This window comes from Medicago truncatula, chromosome 4 (genome assembly GCF_003473485.1).
Source record: "Medicago truncatula cultivar Jemalong A17 chromosome 4, MtrunA17r5.0-ANR, whole genome shotgun sequence".
In the NCBI taxonomy this organism is placed as follows: domain Eukaryota; kingdom Viridiplantae; phylum Streptophyta; class Magnoliopsida; order Fabales; family Fabaceae; genus Medicago; species Medicago truncatula.
In genome coordinates this window covers 52,856,745-52,881,592 of record NC_053045.1, presented here as the reverse complement: position 1 = coordinate 52,881,592, position 24,848 = coordinate 52,856,745, and the positions used below count along the sequence as shown (strand labels likewise).

The window sequence follows — 24,848 nt, the reverse complement described above, 5'->3', positions numbered from 1 at the left end:
AAAAAATTTCAAGAATGACATGGCAGAATAATCACCCTTAGATTTTATCAAGAAATAGTCCTGAAATTAATGTTAACCAATAAAATCTCAGCCTGGCCGAAAATCATGGGATGGTGGGTGTTATGTATCTTTTTTTTATGAAAGATTAATAAATGAGACTGAAATCTAAAGGTGATTATTGTGCCATGTCATTCTTAAATTTTTCTTATAAAATCATTCTTGATATCTAGCATTTTCCTAATAAATATCTTAAGGATTTGTTTAGTAAGATAAAAAAAAAAAAAAAAAACTAGCTTCTTTCTTAGGAGAATGTTAAGAACACTTATGAATTCCATTTTCAATATGTAGATCTCAAACTAATTTAAACTAATAAAAAAATAAAAAAGTGAGTATTACATGCTCATAAAAGTAAAAAAGACATGTTTGATATCTGACGTTTCATCACGAGTTTATATTATACTCCATATCAATTTTATTAGTTTGTAACTTATTTTTTAAATTTTATTTTAATTTTTAATTTTTATCTCATTTTTACCCTCATCATTTTAATTAAGCTTAATTATATTTTTGGTCCTCGTGTTTTGACCTACTCACGAAAATGGTTCTGCCATTTTAAAACAGAACAAAACTGTCTTTCAATTATATTTTTTGTTGCATTTTTCGTCCTACCCTCCATTTTATCCTCCAAAAACGCTGATATGGCAGAATTTTAACTGATGTGGCAAATAAAACACATATGTGACAATGCATACGTGGATAATATCATTTATAAAATCACCAAATTAATTATATTATTATGAAGATAAATGCTAGGGACACACTCCCTAACACACTCTTTTAACACACTCCAATTAAAATTTGCCACATCACCCATTATTTGTATTCATTTAACCTGTAACAGGTTGTTCAAGTTACTAAACATTCAAACAAAACTATCACTATTATTTTTTTCACGGTCTTTCTAATTGTGTCTCACAGTTCTTCACCATCATTCTCTTTTGTACAGTTCTGCACCAATTTATTCTCTTTCAATTCTTACTGGTCTTATAATTCTCTTTCATTTTAAAAGAATTGTTTTAATAAAAAAGACTTAATAAAAATGAATTTGGGGATTTAGGTTTTCTTGAAGGAGCCAATTCATGTTTCTTGCATACTGAAAACACTCAAGGTACAAGAGTATCTCGAAGCCCACTCGTATGATGAATCTACCAAGAAGATATGGGGATGAAGATCAAGCATGACATAATTTTTTATTGAACACAAATATTGACAGATCTGTTTCCTTTCTTTTCTTCTCTGATTTGTTTTCTGTGTTTGATTTGGCTCATCTTTTTGTTGGCAATGTTGCGATCTCCAATTTCATTGTGAGAAAGACGGTGAAAAAAATTAAAACAAAATAACACAGTGAGTTCACCTGGACAACCGGTTCCAGGTTAAAGAAATATAAAGAGTGGGTGATGTGGCAAATTTTAATTGGAGTGTGTTAAAAGAGTGTGTTAGGGAGTGTGTCCCTAGCATTTCTCAATTATGAAAAACATTTTAACATTTTCAAAAATAACAACAAATTAAAAATTGCAATAATTTCCAGAATTTGTTTTACATTGATCTGGGTTTGAGAGAAAGAAAAAAAAAAACTAATGTTTATCATTTCTTCATCAGTGTCCATGTCTTCTCCACTTCAAACTCATATCTCCCCCATTCAACAATCACAATTCAAAACTCCTTGTCTCTTCTCTCCTGCTTTCCTCCACCAACATTATCATCTTCCTCTTCTTTGGCTTATACTCGTCTCTAGCTTCATCTTCTTCTTCTTCTTCTTCTTCTTCTTCTAATCTTCTTAAAAAAAATTTTCTTCCATTCAAATTCGAAATCAATTCAATTTCATTTCTGTTTCAGGTTAACTGCAGATTTGAAAATGAATACTTGTTGGAATTCGATTTTTTTCTCTCCCAATTTCAGATCTGAAAAACCTATAATCCTTGAACTCACTCTTTTCCATTTTTTGTTTAAAATTAGTTATTTTGGGTTATGGGTTTTGTTTTGGATATGAAGATTTGTGTGGGAATGAGAAAGTTTGAAACAACATCGATGAAAATAAGGGAGAGAAAAATGGTTGAAACAACATCAGATTATTGGTTATGGTTTTGTTTTGAAGTTTATATATAGTTTTTTTTATAGATATAGAGGAATTAATTGTGGGTTGAGATTTGTTTGATTTAGAATAAAGAGATGAAGATTTGAGAATATGTATTGTTGAATTTGTTTTTCTAGTTTTTTGGGGTTTTTATGAGTTTGAGTTGAAGATGATGAAGATTCATGAGTTTGGGTTTGAATGGAAGAAGAAAAACATGGAGGAGTATGTAGAAGATGAAGAAGCACCATGTAATAGAAGAAGATGGAAAACCTTGAAGAAGCACTTGAATTTTATCTTTCTTTCAATTTTATTTCCTTTTTTTTTTCAATTTTTTTATTTTTATTTTTGAAATGTTTAAGTTGGTTTTTTTAAATTAAAAACTGATGTTTTAATGACATGTTAATGTCATTTTCCCGGTTGGCACTGCCACATAGGTATTTCTTTGCCATATCAGCGTTTTTTGAGGATAAAATGGGGGGTATGATGAAAAATGCAACAAAAAATATAATTAAAGGATATTTTTGTTCTGTTTTAAAAGGGCATGACCATTTTCGTGAATAGGTCAAAACACAAGGACCAAAATTGTAATTAAGCATTTTAATTAAAACTCAGTAATACTTTTTATATCTTTTTTAATCAGATCTGCATGTCAAATAAACTGAATATTTAACTAGCACAAACTATATAGTCAAAACACATATTTTTTAAGCTAATTAGGAACACAATTTTTTTAAGCTTCACAACTTTGTCATATCAGTTAGATCCCATCTTCAAGTTGTATCCCTCAACGGTAGTGACGAAACCATTAGAAACCCACACATATAAATGGAAGAGTCGGAGTTCGAAGTTTAGTGATAATGTTCGGTCTAACAATTTCAATATTTTTGTCAATTAAGTTAAACAAAAAATTACTAAGTATCTTAAATATTAATTAATTTAAATTTTATTATGAATGAAAAATATTCTTTTATGTCATTTTATATTTGAAGTAGATAAAATAGTCATAAAGAATGGGGGTTTAAATTGTGACCCTTTAAAAATTAAACATGTAACTTAAAATTGATTCTCAAGTTGAAACTTGGAATGGTTAAGTTAAAAGCAGACTTCAGAACGTTCTGATGTCTAAGTGCAAAAACAGTTTAATAAAATAAATGTGTTTGTGTGTGTTGTGTATGCACTAAGTAAAGAGTATAGGGAAGAGAGAATCAACACACAGAGAATTTATAGTAGTTCCCCCAATGGGTGTTAGTCCACTCCTCACAATCTTGTGAGAGTTTCCACTATGATGCTTGAGATAACCTCTCAAATCCTGCACCTTACAATATGTGTTCAACTGAACACTTACAACTCTGTATTCTCTAAGCCTCAGCAGGCTTGCACCTTGTTGCTAAGTTAACCACTTAGACTTTTACAAACTCAGCTCAAACTAACACTTTAGTACCCCTAAAGCTAAATGAGATTTGTTTTTCTTCTTGCTAAGTTACCCACTTAGACTTTTACAACCTTTGCTCAAACTAACACTTTAGTACCCCTAAAGTTAGATGAGACTTTGTTACAATTTGTATGGAGGTTGACTGTTTGTGAATCAAACAGAAGAGGAAGAAGAAGAAAGGAGTTATCTTCAAGAGAGAGAGAGAGATAACAAGGAGTATTGATGTGCACTAAGGAAACAAGAGCCTTAGAGATTGATCAATTTCAATTGCAAGAGCTTCAAACAATCTTGTTGTTTTCTCGTATTCTTTGCAATTTGTGTGGAGTTTGAATGTTTGATAAACAAACAGAGGAGGAAGAAGAAGTTATCTTTAAAAGAGATAACAAATAGTATTGATGTGCACTAAGGAAACAAGAGCCTTAGAGATTGATCAATTTCAATTTGCAAGAGCTTCAAACAATCTTTGTTGTTTTCTTGTATGCTTTGCAATGGTGTAAGTTTTGCTAAGGCCTTGATCTATATTTATAGAGTCTTTGGACTCATATAGTTGTTGTAAGGTTCCCAATGATGTTATGCCACGTGTCCTGAGTCCCACAAGCTTTTACTTGAAAATCTGGGTGAACATTCTGACCATCAGAATGTTGTTGTGTTCCCATGATGAACATCAGAATGTTGCTGTGTTCTTCATCAGAATGTTGATATTCATGATGTTCTTCATCTGGGTTCATCAATGATGAATGTCTGATGAGTTTCTGGGTTTATCCAATACGTGACATGAGATTTGTTGGACTTTATCCATCAAAAAGTAACTTCTCCATATGCATCAAAAGTTGATGGATAAAGTTACCAAATTTGTCTTGGACTTGGTGCAGGAGAGAGATAGTGGATCTGCAATCTTCAGGCTCATGCTTCTAGGAGATTTGCTTGATTTTGTTCAAAGTACACGTTATCTCTGATGCAAGATCTCCTTTTGCTACCTTTTTCTTCTTTCTACCAACTACACTGTTCATAGCTGGAAGCATGTGCAGAAGTGAACATTCTGACCATCAGAATGTTTCATTTGCTCTTACTTTATGATGATTTGTAAGACGACTTTTGATGTAATCAATCCTAATAGTAGAGACATAACTGAAGTGCAGTAAAGTAACCTCTAGGATAATATCCTTTATGGAATATTCCTAGAACTTCAAGTGTTTATAGTCTTGAATGAACCTTGAAGACCTTTTTGACACTTTTGCTTGTCCAAGCCTTTATTGCTGATACATCCATGCAATTGTACTTTCCTGGACATATATTTATGTCACGTTGTAGTTTGCATGTTCTTCATGTTCTTGATGATTCTGGGTTTTCTTATGAACAACCTTCTGAATTATCATCAAAACGTTCTGATCAACTTCACTTATCAACTTTCTGAACTTCAGAATTAGTTCATGGATTCAATGTCCTTTGATTTCATGTATCTTGGTATTATTCAAACCTTGTTCCTGTCTTAGTAAAACACTCAAGAGCACAAGTTAAATACCAAGGAATTAATCAAAGTCCATTTAATCCTTAATCATTAAAGTTTATTATCTTTAAAATTAATTAGGGATTTTGCCTCAACAACATTTATCAGTTAGTTGAACGACTAATTTTATCAACCATTTTAATTAGCTTATCTACTATCAGTCATCAACTTTCAATTTCTAGTTATTAATCATCAACTATTAGTTATAAGCTAACTTATCGGTCATCTACTGTTTTTACCAAACAATCTAGTTATCAATCATCAACTATCAAACACTAATCATAAACTATCTGTTATAAGCTAACTTATCGATCATCTACTTTTTTACCAAACAAACCTAAGTAAATGTTACATAGTAGTAATTAAGTGATACAGTTGACTTTGTGCTTAAATGCGAGTGTTTAATGAGTGGAGTGATAAGGAGGTCTCTAGCTCAATCCTAATTAAGCATGACAACAAAACTCATACCCACGGTTATCCGCCCGAACCAAACCCAATTTGACGAACCCGTCGGGGACGGGGATGAGATTCAATTTCTCATCCCCATTGGATATGGATAGGGTAACAGGTAAGTATATGAGAATCGGGTATGAGGACAGGGAAGGTAAAATCCATCCCCACCCCGCCCCATTGCCATGCCTAATCCTAATCTTCTACGAATATTAACAAATTGACGATTAACATTATTAATCTTCGTCTATAAAAAAAGATAGTCTTTAAAGTTTGAACTATATAAAATGCTTCCATATAGTCTCTAATATTATGTATATTTATTTATACAGAAAACAATAGTTTATGAAAGTCTTCTCCTTAAAAAAAAAAATAGTTTATGAAAGTTTATTTTAAATATAATACTCCATTTAAATATAAATAAATAAAATGCTCCTTTCCTAAACTGTTTGGATATTTTAAAATAGATCCCTAAACTAAAAATATTTGTAATCAAAGTCGTTAATCATCATGAAATAAAAGGACCTAATAACGAAAAATATAATAGTTTAGAGATTTGATTATAAATGTTTTTAGTTCATAGATCTATTTAAAATTCCAAATAATTTTGGGATCTACAATATCCATCCCTGCATCCGTATCAATTTAAATTTACGGGCAATTGTCGGAATCCAGATCCATAAATGCAAATATTTATCTAGTTGATTGCAATTATTTTTTTTACAGGTGTTCAACAAACTTGAGTAATTGCTATCGCATTACCGAGTAGCCTCTAAATATATTTTTGGTCCCTGTAAATTTTTAAAATTTTGTTTAATCCTTACAAATGAAATTAATCACACCTTTTACTCCATGAACATTTTCCTTTAGTATTTCCAGGAATTGAAAATGGTGATGAAATTTTTAACAGGTATTTAAAATGCTGATGAAATTTTTTATAAGAACTATAAATACTGATAAAAAAATTATGGGGACCAGAATATGTAATTTTATTTTATTGGAACTAAAAATAAAATTTTAAATATTTAAAGGGACAAAAAATATATTTAATCCTCTTAAAAAAATATTTTTTACGAAAATGTTCCATTTTCTCTCAAATTAATAGCATAACACTACCAATATACCCCAAATACATAGGACAAATAGTGCTTCTCCATCAAGAAATCATCAAGATTAGTGAGAAAGAATAATCTACAATAAATATCAGTACTTTTTAATGCGTGCGATTGATTTTAAGTATATGATTTTTCTCCGCTTGGATTTCACAGATCGAAATTTTTTCCACGCTTAGGAGCTCGTTTGTTATAACTTTTTTAAGAAAAAAAAAATCATTTTTGAAAATGTTGCATCCGTTTGTTACAGCTTTTAAAAAAATCAGAATCTAAAAAAAATCTAAAAACAACTTCAAATGAGAAGCTGTTAAAAGCAGCTTCTCAAAAAATAGAATTTTTGTAGAGGAGAGAGAAAATATGATTTAAAAGATTGAACTAATTTTGTAACAAAAAAATCCCTTTTATATAGTTGTATCCAAAAAAACTAAATTATTTGTTTAAAAAAGTAATTTTTATCACGGTAAACAAACGCAAAATAAATTCTGATTTTTCATATAATTTCTAAATTATTTTATGTTAAAATTACTTTTATTTTAAGCCGTAACAAACGCGAATCACAAGCCTTTGTTTTTTCACAATAAGCTCATCTACTAAAGATTTAAGAATACAAACCACTCAGATTCAGATAAGTGCAAAAATAATCATTATTGCAAATTTTACACCTTTCTTTTCTTGAAGGTGAGACACCCCTAAAAGAGATGCTTTTTAGTACGAAAACTAAGACCAAGTCGCACAATATACTTTGACCTTCAATTTTAAGTTACTAATATTCTATCATTTACTAAATTTTTGGATTAAATTATCTGACCGTGTGATTTTATTGATTGTAATGTAAATTACTCGAAGATTTTCTAATTTGTTTCTGAGTGAGACAAGAAAGAAAATATTTGAATTCATTTTTTAACGTGAATAAATGAGGTATTTAAAGTCCAAACTCAACCTCTATATATAACAATGTATTGTCTCTGTCAACTGATCTATGATTGTATATAACTCTCGAATATGAAATAACTCAAAAGGCTTTGAAGGATTTAAGAGGCCTTTGAAAATTTCCAAACTATTTTCCTCCTTCTGTAATACTCTTAAACAAAAAGAAAGTATTAGCTAAATTTTTTCCTCTTCTCTCTTCCAAAAACACTTATTTTGAGAATTATTCTCTATTTCTATTTCCTACCTTCCCTTCCCTTTGCGCCTCCTTTTACTCTCAAAGCCTTCCCTTCCTAAGTTCTAACAAATTCCATGTTAAAGTTTGAAAATATGAATTGTAGTAAGAGTATTCCTGCACTAATTTTTGTTGTTGCCCCATATCATTCCTCCGGTTTCCCTCCGGTACTGATGTAACATGATGCATATGCACAAAATTGTGTGAAACCAAATGAGCATGAATAAGTTATTGAATATCATTTGTCTTGTTTTTAGCATATATAGTGAATAAAACAGTTAGAACTCAGAACTCAGAACCATTTAACCATATATTACTTCATATTAACTGGTCAAATTCTCTGGAGGCAAATAACTTGCATGGTGAGTACAAATTATGACAAGGTATCAAATGCACGAGCCTCGCGTGCTACCTTAATGAAGACATCTTCCAATGTGGTGTCAGATAAACCCCATGCGAAAACAGTGAAGTTTCTTTTTGCAACTTCAACAGCTTGGAATATGTTCGCTATTTTAACATCCTCTTTTGGCAGCTCAAATTTCTGAGTACCAGAGAGATGGTATATCTTGTTGGCATTTGGGGTGAGACGTTGTACCATGTTCTCGACATCCTTCTCGTGATCGGAAGATGTTGTCATTGTGAACACATAAGTTCCTCCATATCTGCCTTTCAGCTATGATAAAACAACAGAAGTAGCAAAACAATTCAAGTTAAATTTTTGTTAAAAAAGAATACATGGTTTAAATTTACACTTTCTATTTGGCAGTAAATTGAAAAAACTGTGGAACTGTATCTAATCATCTTGGATTTTTTAAGTTGCATTCAAAATTGCATACATTAAACATATAATGACAAAAAAAATATCTTTTGCAATCTATATTTTTAAGTCCATACTAATACTCCTTCCAGTCCTTAATATAAAATAAAATTCAAAAAAGTTTTTGGTCCTATATATAAGAAAATGTCACAACTTTTTTAAGGTGTAGTTATTGTTTAAAAGACTTTTTATCCCTCATTTAATGTTTGCCTTTTTAATAGTCCAGTTCCACCTATTTAATAGTTTCATTTTGAAATATATTTTGATAAAGCATATCACTTGAGCAATGTACCTCCTTTGGATTTCCTACACACTGCAATCTTCCGTCTACGAAAATTCCTAATCGATCACACAAGGCCTCTGCCTCTTCCATTGAATGTGCTGAAAGCATAAAACACAGACTTATCAATCTATAAAACAAGCTGAAATATCTAAAGTATAAACTAGAAGCAAAATTTAGTGCTACAAAATCCATGAAAGAGTGAGTGTGATTACTGGTCAGAATGATTGCACGATCCTGTTTCGCAAGCCTGATAGCATTCCATAGGCAATTCCTAGAAGCAGGGTCTAATCCGGTACTTGGCTCATCCATATAAACAACCTAAATTTGAATTGTCATTTACAAAATACAAAAACTTGAATCTTCATATTTATTAAAAAAAGAATGAAAAAGGAAAATGATCAAATTGAGTTGAAAACAGAAACAAACTTTGGGGTCCCCAATCAATGAAATGGCAACACTAAGCCTCCTCTTCATCCCTCCACTGTATTTTCCAGCTTGTTTATCAGCAACCCCTCCATAGAAAAGGTTTAAAACCTTCAAAGATTCTTCTACTGCCTGCAACAATAAATTAGAAGCTAAACATTTACAATTTTCAAATTGCATCTTATATGCAATAATGTTTTATAAATCCATACTCTAAACAGAAAAATAAATAACAATTGCAGGAGAAAGATGTTACTAAATCACCTTAAAATTGATTCCTTCAAGCAAACAAAAAAATGTTACTAAAGCACCTAAATTTAATGTAATAATTAACTATCAATCCCACCTTTAATGCGATTAGTTATAACTAATTAAGGACCTAAACTTTCATTAAAAAGTAGGGTTTGATTATTTATCAATTGAAAAGAAAAAGGATAATCTAGGTCATCAATATCATGTGATTTTTCATGTAATGTCTTTCTCCAAGTAGGTTGGTTATCTTTGATTTTTTTTCCACATTTTTAAAAACACTTTTCTGAATAAAACTGAGTTGTTCCTTTGGTAATCTTAAAATTTAACAATGTAATAGTTTGTAGACAAAACTAATATGACGATATGGAGTGATGTTCTAGATATTGTTGTCTTCAAATGCACAACAATTACGAAAAACCAAAGTTCTAATTTCACTGCTCTTAATAACCTAAAACACATATTTATGCTGTGGAAGTACAATTTTTGTAATCCTAACATAGTTAGACTCCTAACAAGTATCTTAATATTTCAAACAGTGAGAACTTGTGTGGAATGAACTTACTTTAGTCAAGGCTGAACCTTGAAGATTTTTAAGTCTGCCATAGAAAAGTAGGTGCTCTCTGCCTGTCAAGCTTTCCCACAGCAAGCTATAGAATCATGAGAAAAAAAATTAAAAACTTCTTTCAATTGATATAAATATGATTTCAAGATAAACATAAAAATTGTAGGAAATTTCAGCTTACTCATGCTGTGGGCACACTCCCATGTTAGTATATATTGCTTTCATATGAGTTCTTATGTCCTGACCTTGAACATATGCCGCACCAGATGATGGTTCTGTGAGACCAATCATCTATAAGCACACATAAGCTGATTAGATTTATAAATTAAGGAGAAAAAAAATTGAAAGGATGAAACATGATTCATTGAAAATAGTAGACTTTCGTGATATACAATCATCTTTTTGTAAATATTTAAATTTCCAAAAATATGAATAAATTGAATAAAATCAACTTTTAACTGACCATACTAATAAAAGAACTCTTCCCAGCCCCATTAGGACCAAGCATACCAAAGCACTCCCCTCAAGGCACAGCAAGGAACATTTCTTTCACAGCAAATTTTCCTGGATTTCCATCCCGTCCTGGATAGAATTTTTTTAGGTCGTCGCAAACAATTGCATGATTAATGGTTGGTTCAAGAAGCAACTGCTGCACCTTCTCCCTCTTAAGACAAAAAGAAGAAAGCATTTAATACATTATGCATGAAAGTACGCCACACCTAGCAAACCAATTTTTTTTTTAAAATTATTTTGCTATTGGTCTAGTGCGCAACACAGTCAAATAAACACAGACACACATGGAGGGTTGCTATTGGCCTATTGGCCTGATGTTCCGAAAAAGGAAAAGATTGTTACCAAAAGGAAAGTTACTTGGTTCTCAAGTAGAACCCATAGCTATCCCAAGTTATTGGTGTTTTATAAATGATACCACTACTCCTCACTGAGGTGGCACATTTATTCAATACACATAAAGCTCACCTCTTGGATGACGTCCGCTTTCTCCATTTGCGCCGAAGCTTTTGACCCTTGCCTTTGAATACTTAGGTTAGTGATGCAGGTTGTTTTCTAAATCCTTTCAAGAAGAAACAAGGACTTTTTCCATTTCCTGTCGAGTTTACTTGATCGATGTAATAAGCAACAAAAATCAATATGACCCACTCAACAGACATGATAATTAAGACCTCTTTCATGCCACTGTCGCTATCGCTCAAATTCTGCCACTGCATACTACCGCCAAAGCTGGAAGACTGTCCAAACTCATACAACCCACGATATAAAGCAAACCCAGGATACAACTCCATACAAATGATCCATCCTCCTGCAGAAATAGCATAGGAAATAAACACACTAGAAGGTTAGAAGTTGGAAATAGAGGGCATGCGATACATCTAAAAATGACTGATATGAGATCTGTGTAAATAAAACTCCTAATCATTGTAATCAGAGCATTCCACATTTTTTTTTCTTTTAATTCATAGATAATCAAATTATTTCTGAATTATTCAGAAATACACTACACAACCTTAATTCCAACTTTGTATCAATCCAGAGAAACATAGCATTGCTAGTAAAAAAATGTCTAACTCTTTTCGTTCATTAGGATGCTTATATTATACTACTGTTTCCTGGTTTAAATGTACAGAGGCTCAAAGAATCACAAATAAATTCAGAAAGAACCTTCTTGTCTAGTAGTAGAATATGCTATACTAGGACACAGGTGGATGGACAAACACTGATAAAATAAGGTCCCGTTTGTTTTGGATTTTTTTGAAAACAAAATCTATTTTTTAAACCAAAAAATCACCTTTTTTTTTAATAGTGTTTGTTACAAATTTTTAAAACATCCTTTTATTTTATTTTATTTTATTCATAGTAGCTTTTCCAAAATCTTTTTTTTTTTCTTTTCGAAAAACAAAGAACTAAAGTGTAAGAGTTTCTAATCTTAAAAAAAAAAAAATTATCGTAGTAAACAAATGGAAATTAACTTCAACTTTCCTCAAAAACTCTATAAAAAAAATAAAATCATATGTATATAATGCACCCTATATCTTTTTAATGGTATTTTAACGCATTTCTGAAACTTTCTTAGCTCATTGCCTTTGTTTTCTTTATTCTTTGCCTCAAAAATTCAAAAGCACATAAGATTCAAAATCTTTTGGTGTTTCTGGATTTACAGGTTCTTCGCATCCGTTGTTTCTATTTACTTGCTGATATGGGATCGTCATTCTTCGAATTTGGGATTAAGATCTAACTTAACCCCATTAAACCAGCTTGTAAGGCGATGACTACTTAAACCTTAAAAATAATATCTATATCATATCTCTAATTGATGTGGACTGCATACCTAAAACGCGGATGGACGTGGGTGGAATAACATGGACCTCAAACAACCATTAGAGTTCGTAGTGTTTTGTAACATTTGGCAATGGCAAACTGGAAATGATGTTCCAGTTGACAGTCTATCTACAAGGTTGTGTTTGAAATTTTGGAAGTGATTTTATATGGTTTATGTAAAGATCATTGTCCTATCTAGACTTGCTTCTTTTCTATTAATTTTTGTGAATTGAAGAGTTAGGACACTAGAAAAGGAACCCCATTTAATTTATTGAGGACTCCATACCATGTTTTGGGATCGTACCAAGAAAACCAAGGGGGAGTACTAGTTGTCGAAGTTCTATGTTTTGACAGGCTGGTGTTCTTTGTTTTAAATTTAAAGGCTTACATGTAACAAGATTAAGCTCAATGGAAAGTATTAGGTAATATAATGGTTTATTAGTTGGGATCATGGATTTGAACTAATTAAAAATTGCTAGTGCTTGGCTTAATTAACAGTATATGAAAGGTGCATTCAGTATTATAACTTACTTGAAACTGATGATTCAAGAAATTTTTCGAAAAGATAGCTGCCTAATAGCCCAGTTGCAAAGACGCCTAAATATGCGATTACTGCAAATATAAAAAACACAATTCAGTAATGAGGAGATCTGAGAAAAGAAAATACTAATGCACCAATTATTATGAACAACTGGAAGTAGAAACAAACCTGCAGCGGTCTTAACATCTGACAAAAAGGAAGACAACAGAAATGCCATTGAAATTTGTAAGTTTAAATAGATGAAATAAAATAGGAATTGGATGGTGTAGTCATTCGAGCTGAAGAATTTTAATCCTGAAAATGAAGTGAGCAGCATCAGACAGGGTGAGAAAATGCAAAGAACAGAGAGTGAAATGGTTAAATTCTTACCTAAGGATGAGCCGAACATCACAAAACACAACATATAGATCGCTGATAATGCAAGAAAATAACCATATGTAATCAACCAATATGGCCCGTCACCAAGACCATGCATTTTCATCATGATTCTTAATTTTTGTTGCTTCTCATAAACCAGTGATGTCAGAATAACCTACATAAAATGCACATAGAGCTTAATTATGTTGAACAGATAAATACACTTGAACATATATTCTGTTGTGTTTGCATTATTGGATGTCAGATACAATTATTGACTTTGAATACGTGTCATATATTGTTCCATGAGCAGAAAATCCAAATAAAAAGTTTACTTTCATCATTTAGGGACATAAAAAATATCACAGCTATTTGAAAAATCAAAATTGACCATTAGCTACTTATTTCTTGATCATATATCTGTTCAGATATTTCTTTCTGCACTTACAGGAAAAAGTTGCAGGACGACCCATGTAAAGAACAGAACACCCATGATAGAAGCTAAGTCATACCCTCCAACCGTAAATACGGTATCATGTTTTGGCAGTTCCTTTACAAACTCAAATAAGATTTTGGTACCGGGTCCACGCAGAAACTGCAGGTAGGCATTTGATATCTGTATGCAGAATGATGCTAGATATCAGTCACTATTATCTTCCGAGCTTAAGATAAAGAAAGACCAATATATTTTTATAATAAAAAATTGGAAAATATATACTAAGGGGAATTATTATCATTACGTTAGGTTAGGTTAGGTAATTAATTATTTTTTTTGGTTACAAAAGAGGGACTAGGTAATTAAAATTTGACAGATACTACTCACACCCCAAAAAACACAAGTTACATTCCATAATGACTAATATACCCTTTAACTAAAATAAAAATTTTAAATTAATTTAAAATCCTTTAATCCATCGCTTAATCACTAAAACCTAAAAACGTAAACCTAATTCACATATTCCTCTTTCCAAACACTCACACCGTGTTTTTGAAACTTCCAAACCTAATTCACGTACCGCTCTTTCTCAAACTTGCGTGCACAAAGTCTCTTTGAAATCACATAAGTTGTAAATCCGTAAACTTAATTTACACTAACCTAAATTGAACATACGTAAACTTAATTTACATTAACTTTGATGAACGTACGTAAACTGAATTCACAATAACCTCTTATATACATACGTAAACTTAATTTACATTAACTTAAATTGAGCATAAGTAAATTGAATTTACATTAACCTAAATTGAACATATGTAAACTGAATTCACGCTAACCTCTTATATACATACGTAAACTTAATTTACATTAACTTAAATTGAACATACGTAAACTAAATTTACATTAACCTACACCATATACATACGTAAACTAAACTTACACTAATCTTTTATATACATACGTAAACTGAATTTACATTAACCTAAATTGAACATATTTAAACTGAATTTACATTAACCTACACTAACCTCTCATATACATACTTAAGCTTAATTTACACTAACATCTCATGTACATAAGTAAACTGAATTTACACTAACGTCTCACTACTTAAAATGAAATTACGGTTAACAGATGCATATCTCATACAAAAACAAACAATAAACAAATAGAAACTCATCGAAAATGAAATTCATAAAATTCACTAACATTTATGAATATAGTACAAATCAATGACAAAGATGTTGATTCAGATCTTAGTTGCACATCTATGGTGATTTATGGATGAAAGGGGGTGAAGGTTCAGAACGATCATAAAAGATGAGTTTCTAGAAATTTACATGAAGAGGACAATTTTAGTATTATTGTAAATTTTTAAATAAATTTGAATGTAACTAAAATTGTATGGGGTGAGACTAACATAAGTAAAAAGCCACGAATGATTAAAAACAAAAAAATACACCACTGTAACATTATTAATTCTTTTCCTTAAAAAGAATTTATTATTTTTCTGACGGAATTCTAACATTATTAGTATTTTGTTTTTTAAAATTAAACAAATGTAATTTCCATTCGGATTAGACGTATAGTATAAGATTTTTGTCCATGTTATGTATAAATATATATATATTTTTTTTTTAAGAAGAAGCTAAAATGAAATATAATAACCAAATCTTAGTTTCTCAAGCATAAGGAGTGTGTCAGAGAAGAACTAAGATAAAAGAAATATTATATATTTTATAGTACATTAGTTAAAACTTGATCCGTAAAAAAAAAGTTAAAACTTGATTTAATTGCAATTTTGCTCTCCTATTTTTACCATTTTATAGATTTGGACCCCTATTTAAAAATGTAACAGTTTTAGTCCTCCATCATATTTATTTTTAATCCCTCCATCATATTTTTGAACTAAATATAATTAGAGAAAAACTCGAAGTAAATTTATTTATTTATTATCTTTATTTTAAGGTTCTCAGATAATTTTATTTAAGACGTGTCGGGCACAAATATTGTATTCCTTTTTAATCAATTAAATTAATTTTTCCCTTAATTTTTTTAAAATATCTACAGTATCTGTTGTATAATATAAATAAATACCACATCATCATAAAAAAAAATGAATATACCATTATTTTAAAATACTACATCACCATCATTTTCTTTTGCTCGTCAAAAAAATAACCACCATCTTTTTAAGTAATTACTGTTTTTTTTTTTTTGACAAAACTAATTAGTGTTGCTTTTATTTTTACGGAATCAATAACAATTTGTCGAAAAAATCGATATAAAAGAAAAACTAGAGTAAGTATGCAGAGGCATACACATAAGTCCATAAATATTGGATCCTAAGAAAAGTAGATTGTGTGGCTTTATATATTGATATCTCATCTCGTCTAATACATATTATCTATCCCAATGGTTAACGTGTTGCGTCAGACATGCCTGCAGTGATGTTTGCTGCCGAGGATCTGCACCGCTAATTTAGTGGGTTGAATGTTACTTGACGATTTGTAATTAGACAGTATTTATAGGCTTAAATATGATAATCGTCTTGTAATTTGATCCAATTTTTGTTTCTGGAATTTTTTTTTTGTGAAATACATACATATAAAAAAAAAATTGTTTGAAAAAGATATCTGGCTCCACTATTCAGCTGATTTGACATGGTTTTGACCACGTGGCAGTTGCTGACTGTGCAACTTTTGCCACGTGGCGTGCCACATAATATTAATTTTTTAAAAAAAAATTAATTCTGAAAATTGTTTTAAAAATTAAAAAATAATAAAATAAATTTAAAAAAATTAAAAAACAATTTAAAAAATCTGAAAATAAATTTTAAAATAATTTTCTAATTTATTTTTTTGTATAATTTTCAAAATAAAATCTTTTTTTTTGCAAAATAATATATATTCAGAAATTTCTAAAAAAAATATTTTTTTTTTTAAAATTAAAATTTTCGTAGAAGAACAAGAAATTAGATTTTTTTTTTTTTAAATTATAACTTTTGAAAATATAATTGTCATTATTTTCGATTAATATATAATTTTCAAATTAAAAAAATCTATTTTTCGGAAATTTAATTTACACATTTTTTTTTCAAATTTTTTAATTTTAATAATTTTTATGTCAAAATATTTAATTTTTCAAATCTATTTTTCAAAGTTTTTTTTCCGAAAAGTATTTTCAGAATTTTTAAATTTTTTTAATTACGTGAACTGCCACGTGGCGAATAACATGTCAAGTCAGACATGAAGTGGGGCCAGAGACCTTTTTCAAACAATTTTTTTTTTACAGGGATGTATTTCAAAGTTTTTTTTACAGGAACGAAAAGCAAAACTGACCCAAATTACAAGAACAATTATCATATTTAAGCCGTATTTGTATGAGAAATTAGAATGAAGAGGGACACAATTTTGACCCTCATTTCTTCAAGTTTCTATGAGTTTAACAATGATATCAATCTAGGTTAGAATCCAAGAACCTACTTGACCAAAGAAAAAAAAAAAATCCAAGAACCTAGTATGTTTTTTTTTTTTCCTTCTTCACTTCTACTCACGTTCTTGTTTTTTTTTTCTTTCTCTCATGTGTCTCGATTATTTGTTTCCCAGTCCAGATTAATCTCTCATTCTTGTTCAATAGTCACATGTCTACCGAAAAGCTTGAAATCTTGGTGGTTCGCCTTAATGGCAAAAATTATTCAACTTGGGCATTCAATTTCAACATATTTGTTACAGGATAAGATTTGTGAGGTCATGTCAATGGCAACACTCCATTTCAAGATAAGGTTTGCACATGCCAAATGGGTAGTCAAAGATGGTCAAGTCATGTCATGGGTCCTTGGTTATGTTGTTCCCAACATTGTCCTGAATCTTCACCCTTACAAAACAGCAGCCACAATGTAGAATTACTTGAAGAAAGTCTACAATCAAAAACAACGCCGCTAGAAGATTCTAGGTTGAACACGACATAGATTTATTTAAACAGGATAGTCCCTCCATCTTTGAATTTTACTCTCAATTAATGAATCTTTGGGCTGAATGATATAGTTTATGCAGACTTGACTTATGAAGGTCTAAGTTATGTACAATATGTTCATGAAACTACTAAGCGAGATCAATTTCTTATGAAATTGAGATCTAAATTTGAAGGTATTCGGTCCAATCTCATGCATAGAAACCTTGTACCATCTTTGGATGCATGTTTCAATAACCTATTATGTGAAGAACAACGTATGCTGACACAATCCATCATTGAAGATAAAAAAATCATCTACTGTTCCAGTGGCACGATGAAAGTCAAGAAGTCATGACATACGTGTTGTTCAATGTTTATGTTATTGGGACATTATGCTTCAAACTGCCCAAATAAAGTCTGCAACTACTGCAAAAAAAAAAAAAAAAAAAATGGATATATTCTTAAGGAATGCCCAATGAGGCCACCAAAGAGAAATGTCACAACTTTTACAGCCTTGGTTGGTTCATCTATTCCTAGCATTTCAGCGAATCCAACATCGGTTCAACAAAATGCTCCTACTACTACTTCAACAATGATTCCTATAATGGCTCAACAAATGATCATTTTTGCATTCTCTGCTCTAGGATTCTCAAGTAAATCTTCTTCCTCTTGGTACTTTGATTCAGGGGCTTCCAACCACATGAACGGCAATGCCCAATTTCTTACTAATATAAAAAAAATATTTTAGAAATCTCAAGATGCATACTGCTGATGGAAATCAACTGCCAATCACAACCACTGATGATATTTCTTCACCTCTAACAAACTTTTTTGTCGCTCCTGGTCTCACTAGTAATCTCATTTCAGTTGGTCAATTAGTTGAGAATGATTGTCAAGTACAATTCTCACAATTTGGTTGTCTTTTGCAAGATCAACAACCAGGGAAGATAATCGCGAAGGGGCCTAAGGTTGGACGTCTTTTCCCAATCGAGTTCTCATTGCCTCTAAGTCTTTATTTGCCTTTAATTTTCTGTAATTATGCTATTGTTGATTATCAAGTGTGGCATAAGCGCCTTGGACATCCAAACACAAATGTACTTCATGACTTGCTAAAATCTAATTTTCTTGAAAATAAACACAATTCATCTCTTAATTTTATTCATTTTGATTGTAATCCTTGTAAGCTTGGTAAAAGTAAAACTCTGCCATTTCCAACACATCAGTCTAATGTAACACAACCTTTCAATATCATTCACAGTGATGTTTGGGGTGTGGCACCAATTTTATCTCATGCTAATTACAAATATTTTGTAAATTTTATTTCCGATTATAGTTGTTTCATGTGGGTCTATTTTCTGCGATCAAAAGGCGAAGTCTTTTCCACTTTCAAATTTTTTCATGCTTATGTCTAGACCCAATTTTCATCAAAAATAAAAATACTTCGCTCTGACAATGGGGGGAATACATGTCACACTCATTTCAAGCATTTTTGCAATACAATGGTATTATATCTCAAAGATCATGCCCCTCAGCTCCACAACAAAATGGGGCAGCGGAAAGAAAAAAACCGCCATTTGCTTGATGTTGTTCACACTCTTTTGTTGAAGTCTCATGTGCCTTCACGATTTTGGTGTGAAGCCCTTTCCACCGCAATCCATCTTATAAACAGAATTCCATCTTCATCAATAGGCGATGAATCCCCTTTCACTTGGTTATATGGTCACCCACCAATTACTGCACTGTTTGTATCTTCTGTTGTGTGTGTTATGTTCATCTTCCTCCATAATCTGTTGAATGTGCTTTTCTCGGATATTCTCCTCATCAAAAGGGCTTTCTATGTTATGATCCTAACCTTCGTAGGATTCAGGTATCTAGAAATGTCATATTTCAAGAAAATAATTTTTTATTTGCATCACATCATGACCTTGTCTATTCTCCAGTTTCTGTTTTGCCATTGTTTTCTAACTCTCATTCAGGTCAACAATCATATAAACCTCTCTTGACCTACAAAAGACGTAGTACTGCCACTCATGGGGGACCTCAAGATAATTCCTTGGTTGCTAGTATAGTAGAAGAACCATAACCAGCTCCTCTACGATGCAACTCACGTGAAAGTAATCCCCCATAAAGTTATATCAAATGCGTGATAGCATCATTATCTTCTATTCCTATTCATTCCTCTTATAAACAGGCCACGAAGAATGATTGTTGGCAAAAAGCTATTGAAACTGAACTTCTTGCCTTAGAAGAAAATAAAACATGGGATATAGTTCCATATTCCTCATATTTTAAACCTTTAGATATCAAGTTTGTGTTCTCTTTAAAGCTGCGTTCAGATGGATCCATAGATCGTTACAAGACTTGTTTAGTTGTGCTTGGAAATAAGCAATAATATGGAATAGACCATGATGAGATGTTTGCTCTGGTTGCCAAGATGACAACCATGGACACTATTCTTGTTATTCTTGTTTATGTGGATGACATTGTCGTGACTAGTTCTGATCAAGATGATATTTCTAGGATAAAAAACTTGTTGCATTCAACTTTTCATATGAAAGAGTTAGACCATCTCACTTATTTCTTGGGCTTAGAGGTGCATTATCACCATGAAGGTGTTTTTCTAAAGCAACAAAAGTATATTTAAGACTTGGTCCAGCTAGCTGGACTCACAAATGCAACCCCTATTGACACTCACATTGAAGTTAATGTTAAATATAGAAGAGATGAAGGTGACCTTCTTGATGATCCCACTCAATATCTCAAACTGGTGGGAAGTCTCATTTATGTAACTATCACTCACCCATATATTTCTTTTCTTGTACACACAGTTAGTAAGTTCATGCAAGCTCCACGACATTTCCATCTTTCAGCAGTACAACGAATCATTAGATACCTCCTTGGCACCCTAAAGTGTGGTTTATCAATCAAACTCCAAGCATATAGTGATGCCGATTGGGCTGGCTGTACATTCACAAGAAAATATACTATTTGGATGGTGTATGTTCTTAGGAAATGCTTCTATTTCATGGAAATGTAAGAAGCAAGATTCAGTCTCAAAGTCATACACTGAAGCAGAATATTGCGCAATGTCTGCCGCTTGTTTTGAAATAATATGGTTGTGTGGTCTTCTTATAGAGCTTGGATTCTCTCAAGAACAACCGACTCCACCGCATGCTGACAACACCAGTGTCATTCAGATTGCAGCAAATCCAGTTTACCATAACGCACGAAACACATCGAGGTTGATTGTCACTCTATTCGAGAAGTCTATGATCGAGGAATCATCAATCTACCACATGTCTCAACATATGTTCAAATAGTTGACATTTTTACTAAAAGTTTGACACGTCCGCGGTACAATTTTCTACTTGGCAAATTGATGCTTGTTGGGGGGGGGGGGGGGGGGGTGTATGAGATTGTACATTTATTTGTAAGAGTCAAATAATAATCATTCTCTTAATTAGCTGTAAATGTACATACAACAATTTAGCTAATTTCGTGGGTTGAAAGTCAACTTGACATTACATTGTATTTATATGAGAAACCACAATGAAGTGGGATATAGTTTTGACCCTCATTTCTCAAAGTTTCTCTGAGTTTAACAATTAGTATTAAAATTTGTAATATAGTAAGTCAATGTTGTATGTACATCATACCATGATCATAGTTCCACTAACTTTTTCCATTCAAATTATGCATTTTGAAAGTTGTATTGTAATAAGTGAGCAAGTTTTTTTGCCAGTCAAAATCTATTCCTATGCTAATGAATCAAGTACATGTTTTGACTTAAGTGTTTATAGAAAATAAAAAAATTGAAAAATCTGTAGCAAATAGAGCTGTCAAAATGGATCGGCCCGTTTAGCCCGATTAATTATAGGGTTTGGGTCTTAAATATTGAGCTCGAATTTTAATAGGGCTTTTTAGCCCGGCCCTAAAAAGCCTGCTACCCGTTAGGGCTAGCCCGAACGGGCCGAGGGTAGCCCGCTAGCCCGCATAACAAAAAAAATCCTATAAATTATATATATTTTTCAAATAATTCTTTACTTATTTGATTATCAAACTAATAAATAAAAGTGAAAATTCAATGAATTAACATAAATATACATGTAATATAAAATTATATCTACTCTTTTCGTTATTTATAATTTTAAAAATCGAATATATAAATATCTATAACCATAACGTATCTAATTTATTTAAAATTGCTTTCCTCGCCGTTTTAGTTTACGACGTTTCTACGAAAATGTTTACAATTTATTTTTGTTCTAGGCATTATTTAAACATATTAAAAATGTTATATATATATATATATATATAAAAAAAATTTATAGGAGTATTTTATAGTACTTTTAAAAAAAAAATACATAATTTTTATTATGGGCCGGCCCGTGTAGGGCCGGGCTCGGGTAGTATGGTAGTATATTTCAAGCCCGTTTTTCAACCGGGCTTTTTGGTCCGGTCCGATAAAGGCTGCCAAGTTGCATGTTCTTTTTAAGCTGCAATTGAGTTTTTCGTTTTTAGGTATTTAGGATAACAATGGCAAGGAATATGCAACAATTAAAACAGGTTTTAGATTTATACCAGATTTACAAAACGGGGTTTAATCTCCGACTTTGTAACACGACCCATTACGGTTGAGTTGTACCATAAAGCGATATTGAAACCATCCTCATTTGAATTTAGAAAATCAAAAGCTGTCAAATAACAATATATAAAAAGGAGTATTAACTTCCGCACATTATGCATATTGAAACATTTTGTAAAATTTTTTTATGTATGTTGAAACATAATGATAAAAGTACCTGAAACCACCCCATTGACCTGCCTTTTATACAACTCATTGTTGATATCAGAAGAACTGTTACGCCAAAGATTAATAACCTGACCACAACTGATTCCTATATCAAATGGAAATAAATTCAAAATCATTAACGATTACAAAACTCCAAATTTTATATAGCATTTTACTCTCCATCATTTGTAAATATATAGAAGCAATCTTTTAGGTGTGAGCTTTTATTGGCCACAACTGTCCATAAGTTATTATCACTGAACAGGTGTGTGCGCTTACAAATTTTGAACATTAATTTTATATGCTCTTTTTTTCTGATTTCCAAGCTGTTCAAAACAGAACTGAAGACTTGGTTCAAGTCAACAACCACAAGAATAAAATATCAAATGTCCCCCCTCCTCACAGATAGCAGAAATTGTCAAGCATTTTGCAGCCATAAGGACATACTTCCATATAAACACATCCAGTCCTGTGTCTACACGGCTCATGGAAACATAAAGAATGGCACATCGGATTGTCAGTTTCCATTATAAAATAGTTTGTACAGAAACACCTGTTGATTCAATTTCATATCCGTTATCATACATAGACATTACAATGTTCCGTACCTATCAGGTTAGGAAATGAGAATCCAGAATTGTTTTGAGGGCACTGAGTTTGTAGATAAAAATTGGGAAGACTGGGACCCGGCATCGACAAAAGAGCAGGATCAAAATTTATTTTTTTATTTTTTTTGAGAGGAGAATCAGTAACATTGTTGTCCTTAGGTGGTGGTTGAAATCCCTACATTATTTTCAAAGTTCCACCACCAACAACAAAATCCACATAAATAATTAGACTAACAAATAACATTTAAATTCTAGACAGACAAATAAATACTCTTATCTGTTGCAAAAAGAAACTCACCAGCACAATTTCAGAGTCATTCATAATTAAGGCACTTGGGAACATTTTGTCAGACACAGCTGCGCAAAAAAAAAAAAAGTAAACCTGAAGCAAAAGAAATTCTATAAGCATAAATTTGTTTTGTTCAAATATAATTTTAGCCATGCGATTATAGCGGTTTTTGGTGTTAGTCCCTATAAGTTTTCTTGTTTAGATTTGGTCTCTACAAATTCAAAAACCTTTACTCGTAGTCCCTGATGTCAACTTATTGGGCCACGTGGTCAGATTTTATTGAACCACACATTTATGACTTCAAAAAAGACTTGAAAAACAATAAAACCATTGGGACTAAAATAATTTTTAAATGAAATTGATTTTATATGTTCATACATGGTTTTAAATTGCAGTTTGCAGACATAAAGGGTTTTGAGATCTCAGGAAAGGCATATCACGGCCACAATTTTGACGGCACGCCACATTTTCCTATATTTTACCGCAATTAAAAGTTTCTCAACCTAACCACAACCGCAATTTAAAATCATGTATCATCTAAATTACTTTTTCCTCCATAATGAATTTTAGCTTGAAGTTGAGATTGAATTCAAATTAATATTTTTGAAATCAATTTGAAATTAAAGACAGAGGAAGCCATTGAAATTTGAAAAACAATAATAACAAAAAACATCATACTCTGTGCAAAGGATTGATTGTCAGCTGTGAAGATTATGTTAAAAGGACATGCGCCATTTTTCTTGCACAACCCGGCAGGAAGTTGCAAGAGAGGAGGCAATTCTTGTGGCCTACGAACAGCACATTGTGCCATGTCGCAAATCTTGTTTTTTTGGTTACATGTTTTTTTGTTGTCGGGACACATAAAGTCCGTTTTTGGAAGAACTTCGTCGAACAAATATTGTGCAACAGTAAGCAAAACACAAAGGATCACGGGGAATAGAATCAACCGAATGTTGGCCTTCTTGTTCCGTTTCTGTACAACAACAAAAAAACGTGGAATACATTCCGTGAGGTGAATAATTGAATTGTAAATGATAATTAAACGATAATAATGATGAATAATGGATTGTACCTGGAAGGTTAAATTCTTCCTGAGAAGACCGTTGGTTTGAGTCCAGAAGCTGGAAGAATTTACCAGCTTCCTGAGACGCGTGCATGCCATTCTTTTTGTCTTGCTTTTCTCAGCCAACGTCGTAAACACTCTTACGTTATAATATTGTATATTGGAGATTTTGGAGGAGTTCAGCGTTGTTGCATTACAGCTCAAAAATAGTAATAAAACAGACAAGTTTATGTTTGTATTCATTAACTTTTTTGACGACTTCAATCATAACGGTCCGGAAAAATATAACAATATACTTTTTCTCGTCATTTTAACTAAAATAAAATTGTTTTTAAAA

The 24,848-nt window shown here is 31.6% G+C and overlaps 1 pseudogene; it reads right to left on the bottom strand.

Moving 5' to 3' along the window:
- Nucleotides 1-8,033: 8,033 nt before the first annotated feature.
- LOC11437676 (ABC transporter A family member 12-like) lies at nt 8,034-24,611 on the bottom strand (annotated as a pseudogene).
- Nucleotides 24,612-24,848: the final 237 nt, after the last annotated feature.